This window comes from Penaeus japonicus, unplaced genomic scaffold (genome assembly GCF_977035675.1).
Source record: "Penaeus japonicus unplaced genomic scaffold, GWHDUDI00000001_assembly GWHDUDI00000026, whole genome shotgun sequence".
Taxonomy (NCBI): Eukaryota; Metazoa; Arthropoda; class Malacostraca; order Decapoda; family Penaeidae; genus Penaeus; species Penaeus japonicus.
This window is the reverse complement of record NW_028234428.1, coordinates 29,167,002-29,177,942: the sequence shown is the minus strand read 5'-3', so window position 1 is coordinate 29,177,942 and position 10,941 is coordinate 29,167,002.

The following is a 10,941-nucleotide window of genomic DNA, read 5'->3' as shown; positions in this document are numbered from 1 at the left end:
CCTCCTTCAGCCTCCTCCTCTCCTCCCCTCCTTCAGCCTCCGCTCTCTCCTCCCTCTCCTTCACCTCCGCCTCTCCTCCCCTCCTTCAGCCTCCGCCTCTCCTCCCCTCCTCTCCTCAGCTCGCCTCTCCCCCTCCTTCTGCCTCCGCCTCTCCTCCCTCCTTCAGCCCTCCTCTCCTTTTTTTCCATCTTCAGTTCGACTTCCCCTCCTTCAGCCTCCGCCTCTTCCTCCTCCTTCCAGCCTCTGCCTCTCCTCCCCTCCTTCTGCACCTCCCCTCTCACTCCCATCCTCAGCCTCCCCTCTCCTCCTTCAGCCTCCGCCTCTCCTCTCCTCCTTCAGCCTCCGCCTCTCCTCCCCTCCTTCAGTCTCCGCCTCTCCTCTTCTCCTTCAGCCTCCGCCTCTCCTCCCCTCCTTCAGCCTCCGTCTCTCCTCTTCTCCTTCAGCCTCCGCCTCTCCTCCCTTCCTTCAGCCTCCGCCTCTCCTCCCCTCCTTCAGCCTCCGCCTCTCCTCTTCTCCTTCAGCCTCCGTCTCTCCTCTCCTCCTCAGCCTCGTCCTCTCCTCCCTTCAGGCCTCGCTCCTTTCTTCAGCCTACGAAGCCTCGCCTCCGTTCCTTCTCCACCCCTTCCTCCTCAGCCTGCTCCCTCCTCCTTTTCCTCCTTCACCGGATGCCGAAGCATCCTCTCCTCCCCTCCTTCAGCCTCCGCCTCTCCTCCCCTCGTGTCTCTCCCTCTTCAGCTCCGCTCTCCTCCTCTCCTTCAGCCTCCGTCTCTCCTCCCCTCCTTCAGCCTCCGTCTCTCCTCCCCTCCTTCCGCCTCCGCCTCTCCTCCCCTCCTTCAGCCTCCGTCTCTCCTCCCCTCCTTCAGCCTCCGTCTCTCCTCCCCTCCTTCAGCCTCCGCCTCTCCTCCCCTCCTTCAGCCTCCGCCTCTCCTCCCCTCCTTCAGCCTCCGCCTCTCCTTCCCATCCTCTTCAGCTTCAGCCTCTCTCCTCCCCTCCTTCAGCCTCCGCCTCTCTTCCCCTCCTTCAGCCTCCGTCTCTCCTCCCCTCCTTCAGCCTCCGCCTCTCCTCCCCTCCTTCCGCCTCCGCCTCTCCTCCCCTCCTTCAGCCTCCCCCCCTCCTCCCCTCCTTCAGCCTCCGCCTCTCCTCCCCTCCTTCAGCCTCCGCCTCTCCTCCCCTCCTTCAGCCTCCTCCTCTCCTCCCCTCCTTCAGCCTCCGCCTCTCCTCCCCTCCTTCAGCCTCCGCCTCTCCTCCCCTCCTTCAGCCTCCGCCTCTCCTCCCCTCCTTCAGCCTCCGCCTCTCCTCCCCTCCTTCAGCCTCCGCCTCTCCTCCCCTCCTTCAGCCTCCTCCTCTCCTCCCCTCCTTCAGCCTCCTCCTCTCCTCCCCTCCTTCAGCCTCTGCCTCTCCTCCCCTCCTTCAGCCTCCGTCTCTCCTCCCCTCCTTCAGCCTCCGTCTCTCCTCCCCTCCTTCAGCCTCCGTCTCTCCTCCCCTCCTTCAGCCTCCGTCTCTCCTCCCCTCCTTCAGCCTCCGCCTCTCCTCCCCTCCTTCAGCCTCCGCCTCTCCTCCCCTCCTTCAGCCTCCGTCTCTCCTCCCCTCCTTCAGCCTCCGTCTCTCCTCCCCTCCTTCAGCCTCCGTCTCTCCTCCCCTCCTTCAGCCTCCGCCTCTCCTCCCCTCCTTCAGCCTCCGTCTCTCCTCCTTCAGCCTCCGTCTCCTCCCTCCTTCATCTCTCCTCTCTCCCCTCCTTCAGCCTCCGCCTCTCCTCCCCTCCTTCAGCCTCCGTCTCTCCTCCCCTCCTTCAGCCTCCGCCTCTCCTCCCCTCCTTCAGCCTCCGTCTCTCCTCCCCTCCTTCAGCCTCCGTCTCTCCTCCCCTCCTTCAGCCTCCGTCTCTCCTCCCCTCCTTCAGCCTCCGTCTCTCCTCCCCTCCTTCAGCCTCCCTCCCTCCTCCCCTCCTTCCGCCTCCCCCCCTCCCCTCCGTGAGCATCCGTCAGCCTCACATACTTCAAGACTCCCGCTATACTCCACTCTTCAGCCTCCGTCTCTCCTCCCCTCCTTCAGCCTCCGCCTCTCCTCCCCTCCTTCAGCCTCCGTCTCTCCTCCCCTCCTTCAGCCTCCGTCTCTCCTCCCCCCCTTCCGCTCCCCCCCCTCCTTGAAGCTCCTGTCTCTCCTCCCTCTTAGCATCCGCCTCTCTCATTCAGCCTCCGCCTTCCACCCAGACGTCACATCCGTCTCTGATCATGCACCTCCGTGATGCCTCCGTATCTCCTACCATTCATAAGCATCCGACTCTCATAACCTCCTTCAGCCTCCGCCTCTCCTCCCCTCCTTCAGCCTCCGCCTCTCCTCCCCTCCTTCCAAAAAGCCTCCAGCTCATCCCTCATTGAGCCTCCGTCTACTACCGCAACCTCATTCACATCTGAATATCAGCCCCTCCGTCAGCATAAGAATCTCATACAACTACTTCACCTCCGTCTCTCTAGCTTAGACTTCATGCCGACCGCCTCTCCTCCTAAAGCCCCTCTTTCACATCGTCTCTCCTCTTCTCCTTGCAGCCTCCCGTCCGCGACATACACCTCCCTCAGACCTCCGTCATCTCCTAAACACTCTGTCAGTCATCACGTCTCTCATACCCTACATTCTGCCTTCTCTCGAATCACCTCATTCTCATCCGCATCTCCTCCCCTAATTTAAGAATACGTAGCTCATATTCTTTATACTCATTAAGATCCGTCTCATCTCACATAATTATGAAGACGCTATCCTCCACAAAACATGTCTAAGAAGTACTCACTCAGCACGCCCTAATTAATGCACTAATCATCATAGAAGATGCCTAATCGACAATAACTAAGTACTGCATCACGCCTATATCATCAACCTAATTCTGACGCAGTCTCTCCTCCCCTCTCTCAGCCTTCTGAATTCCCCTCTGGTCTGTAAATTGTAGAATCAACGTATTTTTACTCGCCAAAGCTACGACTCTTTCTTAATATGCAGGACGAAGCGAAGCTGTACATTTTGCCTCTGCCTTTCAGTGGCTAAAAATATCACAGGGGTTTTCGGGATGGAAGCTTGGGGAAGAAAGAAGCGAAGGGGGGAGGGAGATGACGCAGAGAAGAAGAAGAAAAGAGGATGGAGAAGAGGAGAAGAGGATGGAGAAGAGGGGAAGAGGGAATGAAGGAAGGAAGGAAGTTATTGAGCCGTTCGATGTAAGGGGGCGGAGTTAATGGGCAAGGTAAGTGAAGGGTATCCTCTGAATGGAACAGCGAGCTTAAATAACTGTGTTCGTCGAGTGTGTTGCACAGACGAAGATTGTTGCAATCCTGTATAATCGTTGTAATTATTGTTATAATCATTATGATAATTGTTGTTAATATGAAAATAGTTATTGTTATCATTATCATTACTATCAATTCTATCATAATTGTTTTTATTATTATGATCGTTACTATTATCATCATTATTACTCTTGTTGCTATGATAAGTGTTAATTTTATTGATTTTATAGATAATAATGATATTTGTTGTTGTTATAATTATCATCATCATCATTATATTCATTTTTAGTATCATTACTACTGCTAATATCATCATCGCTATTATCATCATTATCATGATTGTCATTAGCACTTTTGCTTCTGCTGATATTATCATTTCTATTATCGTGATTTTTATTGCTATAGTTGTGAATTTTATATTAGCGTTTGTGTAATTATTACAATGATTATTACTTCCCTTGTTATTAGTGTTGTTGTCGTCATCATTATCACTATGGTTATCATTATTTTTACATTTTTTTATTATCATTATCTTTTCTTATTTTCTTATCTATATTTTTTATCATTTCTAATCTAATAATTCATCATTGTCATCATCTTCATTATCATTATCATTACTATTAGCATGATTTGTCATCATTTGTGTGTGTGTGTGTTTGACACACACACACACACATTTTTCATACATTGTTTTTTTTATGATATTTTTGGCGTTTCACACGTATTCTTCACCAATTGGCATTTGTAATATGTAAGTGTCTGTCGATGCAGATGAAACACTTCCCTGGAAAGCCACCTTCCGAATTTATGCATAAGTATTGTTTAATGTTTGGATGCCAGTTATGAATATCGACAATGCAACCGTGTTTGCAGCTGAACGCAAAGTGATAATTTCGGCAAACTCTCTTGGCAGAGGCTGGATTTTATTTCAGGGATCTAAGACACTCAATGGTAGTGTTACGTATAGCATTTTTAAGCTAGATGGTAAATAATTATTATTGTTAGTGGTTTTGCAGTTGAGAAAAAAAATAACTATTTTGTTATGAAGTTGCAATCCTGCAATCAATATTTGTGTCAGCATAATGAAAATGGTGTTAATTCTTATATAGTAAGCCTTGAGAGCAAATTATATTTCTTTAATATGTAGAACCTTTTTTTATGAAACAGTCTAAAAAAATTGCCTGATGAATGTCTTCTAAACTCATTTATTTTGAAGAACCATTAGGTCTTCTAATTAACTTTCTATAAGGCCTTGCTATGCATGTTTTCTACACAGGTTTTATATAATTGTGTATTACTCTTTTAGGGGAAACGTGAATCAAAGGATTTCCTGTTGTTCTAGCATTTCTTGACTGCTCCTCAAGAGACTATGTCGTTTTGCATTTTTACCACTTCCGACCAATCTGCTTTCCTACAGCTCCCTTTTGGGGTTTTACTTGATTTAGAAAATAATCTTCAGTGATATTTTCTTCTTCAGCATCACCATATGCCAATCCAAATCACAAAATTTCTTCACTATCTCCAGTATTATTTACTCCAGCTCCCCTGCATCCTTTTCCGTTTGTTAATGTCACACTTTTTTGTATAATAATCTACACATCATCTTAGCCTCATAACAATCAATATCTTCCATATGAGCTTCTCTTGATTGTTTTAGAACATCATTACGACTACTCGAAGTTTTATGGTTTGGGAGAAGTTACAGTTATTGAAACACTTTAGTGTGTATGTATGTGTGTGTGTATGTGTGTGTGTGTGTGTGTGTGTGTGTGTGTGTGTGTGTGTGTGTGTGTGTGTGTCTTTGTGTGTGTGTGTATGTATGTGTCTGTGTGTGTGTGTGTGTGTGTGTGTGTGTGTGTGTATGTGTGTGTGCATGTGTTTGATTACATATGTGCACATATGAGTTCCATTGAACATAGGCCTATGTATAGATGAGTCTGCACACGCCTGAGCATCAAGAGAAGTGCCTCGTGCTGTCTCTCCCCTCACACGATCGGAAGAGATGCACAGGCTATGAATCAATGATATCCCTCGGCCTTGGAAAGAGGCTTACAGGCTGTGCAGCGGAATCTCCATGTAATATGTAAAGGTTCGATTCTCAGTCGACCTTTGGCTAGGAGGAGCTCGGGACTTAGGGGAGTTGGATGCCAAGGACGTAAGTGATAGAGGTATTGGGAAAATAAGTGTAGGTAGATCCCACTTCGGTTCTCGTAATGTCAGAGATGTGGTTGAGTTCACGCACATGGGTGTATGTCAACGGGTATATACTTGTATGTGTCTGTTTGTGTGCGTGGGTAGAGAGATAGAGAGATATATAGAGAGATAGATAGATAGATAGATAGAGAGAGAAAGATAGATATATACATAAGATACATTTGATCGATTATATAAGATAGATGGATATATATAAATATAATAAATATGAAACCTCAGATTAGGTTATATCAGAACATAAAATAGTATGTTAGCAAACTAATCACATATACCTCCCCCCACTCTCCATTATACCCCCCCCCCCACTCCCCCACCTCTCCACTCCACACACACACCCAAACTCCAAGTCTCTCATTCCCCCACTTCCCCCTTCCCTTATCTGCCGCCTGCCCTCAACCCAATCCCCCCCCCCCTCCTTCTCCTCTTGTCACGTACTCCCTGAATCTTCCCTAGCCATTACTCACCGTAACCCTACCACCCTAGTCACGCCTTCCCCATCCCCTTCACTATCCCCCACCCCCTCCACTCTCCCCCTCCCAATCTCTAACCTCTACCCCAACCCCTGATCGAGTACCCCCACCCTCACCCCCCTCTCCATTTCTTCTTTTCCTTTTCCGCCTCTTTTCCTTTCTCCTCTATCCCTCCCCCTTCTCCTCTTTCCCTTATAAACCCTATTTCCTTTTTCATCTCCCCCTCCACCCTCTCGTCCCCTTTTCTTTCCTTACCTTCCCCTTCCAACCCCATTATCCCTTCATTCTCCCTTCCCTTTCCTTCTACCCTTCTTCCTTTCGCTTTTCCTCTATCCCTTCAACCTTCTCTTCCATTTTCCCTCCATCCCCTCCCCCACTTTTCTATCCTGACTTCCCTATTCTCTCTCACCTCCACCCCTCTTCCCCCTCGCCCTCCACCCCCTCTTCCATATTTCCCCTCCCTTCTCCACGCCCCATCCCCCCTCCACCCTCCTTTCCCTCTCCCTCTTCCACAACCCTCCCCCCTCACTTCCCTATTCCCTCTCCCTTCCCCTCCCCCCCTTCCACCCCTCTCTTCCCCCTCTCCCTCCTCCACTCCCCCCCTTTCACCCTCCCCCTCTCTTCCCTCTCCGTCCTCCATCCCCCCCTTTCCCTCCCTCCCTTCCACCCCTTCTATCACCCCCATGAAAGTGAGTGACTGTAGTTACCAAAGTTCACATTTCGCCCGTGATTGTTCGACTGCCAGCCAGTTTATGGTCAGGTAAAGTACGACAGTTACGATCTCGATGCACTGTAGTTCGAGGCCAATTAGCGGTAATGATCGTCAGGACGTCGAATTTGAATGGTCCGTTTACCCAGTGACGTCACAAAGCAATGGAGTCATCTGATTGGATGAGACAACCGCAATCAGCTTAAATTGACGTTGGAAATCTTTCTCTATAAACTGTCCCGCGGACTTTAAGAGAGAGAGAGAGAGAGAGAGAGAGAGAGAGAGAGAGAGAGAGAGAGAGAGAGAGAGACATAAAGAGAGAGAGAGAGAGAGAGAGAGAGAGAGAGAGAGAGAGAGAAATAAAGAGAGAGAGAGAGAGAGAGAGAGAGAGAGAGAAAAATAAAGAGAGATAGAGAGAGAGAGAGAGCAATATCTTTGTTCGTGTCGCTAAGCTCAACTCCGATGAATCTTCAAAGGGAAAAGACGCGTGATTAATAAATAAACTTTATTTGTAATCCCATCATTATCAAGATTATAATCACCATTAAACTATTAAGTCTTCAAGTTAAGCAAAGTCTCCGCAGTGGTCGTCCCAGCAGTCTAGCTGTGTGTGTTAAACAAATTCTCTCACCATTGTTCGCTACAGATCACACACAAAAAAAAAGGGGTTACGAAAAACTTGTCATGCCCACTCCCCCCCACCCCCACCCCCACCCCACCCCTCTCCCCATCCCATCCCTTTGCCTTGGATCCCGTCTTCCCTATTTTTTCCGGGGAAGCTTAAAGAATACGGCCAGTTAACCCTTACCCAAAAAAAGGGGGGGGGGAGGGGGGAGGAAGCTGCGTGCAATGAAATACAAACCCAGGCGCTCAATGGGACGAGGAAAAAAAAAAAAGAAAAAAAAATTACCTAACAAAGGAAGAGGACTTTAAAAGAAGGACAATATAGCCTTGTGAAGCAACGTTGTCAGAGAGAGAATTAGAGCGAGAGCAAGAGTGTTGACTGGGTAAGCACGCGTCCCTCTTTCCGTTGTAGGTGACCGAGTAAAGGTAACAATGGCGCTAACATAATCCCTTTTATCTAATCATTTAACACTGACTTGCTATCCTGACGTTTCTGGTGAGGTAGCAGTGCATATCGTCTTTAGTGTTGGTACTTGCTTTGTTCTGGTTATCTCTCTCGCTTTCTCTCTCTCTCTCTCTCTCTCTCTCTCTCTCTCTCTCTCTCTCTCTCTCTCTCTCTCTCTCTCTCTCTCTCTCTCTCTCTCTCTCTCTCTCTCTCTCTCTCTCTCTCTCTTTCTCTCCCTCTCTTTCTCTTGCTCGCTCGCTCTCTCTCTCTCTTTCTCTTGCTCTCTTTTTCTCTCCACCCTCACACACACACACACACTCTCTCTCTCTCTCTCTCTCTCTCTCTCTCTCTCTCTCTCTCTCTCTCTCTCTCTCTCTCTCTCTCTCTCTCTCTCTCTCTCTCTCAATCTGTATATCTATATATATCTATCTATCTCGCTCGCTCGCTCTGGAACTTGCTTTGTTTGTATTCTCTCGCTCTCTCATGCTCTCATTCTTGTTTTGTTTTAGCGTTTGTTTTAATCTCTCTTTTGTTGTTGAACTCTCTCTCTTTTGTGTTGTTTTATTCTCTTTCTCCCTCATGTTTTGTTTTTAGTCTTTCTCTTTCTTTCTCTTTCTTGCTTTCGCTCTTTTTTTACTCGCTCTCGCATTGGTTTTGTTTTGATTCTATTTCTACCTTTTCCTCCTTCCCGCCTCTCTCTCTCTCTCTCTCTCTCTCTCTCTCTCTCTCTCTCTCTCTCTCTCTCTCTCTCTCTCTCTCTCTCTCTCTCTCTCTCTCTCTCTCTCTCTCTCTCTCTTTATAAATGATATTGTAAAATAAAATGTTTTACTCGAAATGTCAAGGAGCTAGTTATCTTTTTTCTCTAAAATGCACTTATTTATTCAATTTGCTGTATATACTACTATAGATAGACAGATAGACTGACAGATAGATAAATAGAAAAATAGATAAATAGAAAGATAGATAGACCGACTGCTGTACAGATAGCCAGTCGGAGAGAGCGATAGATATACACCGGGAAAAGAGAAAGATACTTGACGTGTTCCTCCGTGCATTAATCGTAATAACACAATAATCCGAATTCTAAGCTAGGTTGAAACGCATACCCCCCCCCCCCTCTATAAAAAAAAAAAAAAAATCGCTCGTGCAGATCCGACACAAATGGTCAGATTCGCCACCAGTTCCGTGACTCCCGTTGTCTTGCGTGAGGGAAAATAAAGCCTTTGAAAATCCTTTAAGCCTTCACGTAAAAGATTCCTTCGAGATTCGGCATCAGATCCTTTTAAACGGGATGTGATGGGGTTTCGACCGAAGGAGGAAAGAGGGTATGAGGAATGAGGGAAGGAGGGATGGAGACTCAATGAGGGGGAGAGAGATGGTGTGATAAGTAAGGGGAAGGAGAAGACATGGAGAGAATGTAGAGATAGCTTGCATAGTGAGGGAAAAGGCATGAGGAGGATAATGCTAGAAGGGAAAGGAATAGAATGGAGAATGTGAGGGAAATGAGGGGAAGAATGCATGAAAGGAAAGAGATAGCATAAAGAGTGAAATGAATCATGAAGGGAAGGATAAAACATGAAGGGAAAGAGATGGTAAGAATATTGAAAGGAAACAAGGGGAAAGTAATAAATGAAAAGAATGAGAGAGCATGGAGAGCGAGGGAAAACACGAGAAAAAGAAATGAAGAGAAAACGGGTATAACATGAAGAGGGGAATATAAGAGAATATAGGAAATACATGAAAAGAAAGAGGTATTATAAAAAGCGAATAAAAAACTATGAGGAGTAGGAAGAGGAAGATAGGACATAAAAAGAGAGAAAGAAATCAAAGAGAAGGGGAAACCACACGGTGAAAGATATTATATAAAGAAAGAGAGGATAAGGAGAAAGAGAGAGCGATGAAATGAAGGATAGAGATAGAGAGAGTGAAAAGGTACGAACAAGACAAAGAAATAAGATTTAAAAAAGATAATAAGAAACAAAGAGAGAGTGATTAGCCCTCCCCTCCTAAAAAAAAAAAAAAAAAAAAAAAAGAATAAAGGATAATGCTAAGAGAAACAGCTATATGAAAATAAAAATGAAACATTAAGAGAAACATTTATAACAAGAAAAAATATAAGGAAACGAAATTACAAAAAAAGGATAAAGAGAATGGGGTAGAAATGAAAAATGAATATAGAAAACAGAAAAAACAAAAATTACAAGCACACAAAAATAGAAAGATAAATAAGATAAACAAGAGGAGAAGAGAGGTGTAAGAAAAGAGTGAAGCAGAGATAATGAAAGGTTTGAGAAAGGATATTTTGGAGGAATAAGAAGTAATGCGGGAAGGGATGGGAAAGAAGGAGGAGGAAGATAAATGGTGATAAAGGGGAGAAAGAGAAGAAGGAGGAGAAAGAAGGAAGAAAATAAAAAAGGAGAAGAGGTAAATAGAGAAAGAGAGGAAGAGAAAGTAAGGTAAAAACGATAGAAAATATGAAAATATAAATTGAATCACAGAAATAAGGTGATAAGTAAAAAGAAAAAAAAGAAAAAAAAAAAAAAAAAACAGAAGAAAGGAAAGATTTTTTTTAATGAAAATTTTGAAATAAAGAACAGAACAAAAGTAAGCTTTAATGAACAATAGATAAGTATGTCATTTTCAAGAAAGGGAGAGACAGAGAGAGAGTAAAAGAGAGAGAAAGTGCGAACGAGAGAGAGAAAGACAAAGATAGATAGATAAATAGAGAGAGAGAGAGAGAGAGGGAGAAAAATAGAGAGAGGGAGGGAGAAAGAGAGAGAGAAAGAGTAAAAAAAAAAAGAAAAAAGAAAGAGAGGAGGCGAAAAATTAATAATATAAGAAAGATTCTGTGAAAAGGTTAATGAGCGGAATGGAAAAGGTATCTTTTTTCTTATGATCCAAGGAACAGGAGAAGCGGTAAGCTCTGAAATGATAGAGAGAGAAAAGAGAGAAGAATAAAGATTGTGGGTTAATAAGAAGATGGAGAAGGGTATATGTTTAGATCGATAGATATAAGGATTTTGCAGGGAAGTAACTAATTTACATATCATTGGATTTTATGATCTAAAGGGAAGTATCTCTCGCTCTCTCTCTCTCTCTCTCTCTCTCTCTCTCTCTCTCTCTCTCTCTCTCTCTCTCTCTCTCTCTCTCTCTCTCTCTCTCTCTCTCTCTCTCTCTCTCTCTCTCTCTCTCTCTCTCTCTCTCTCTCTC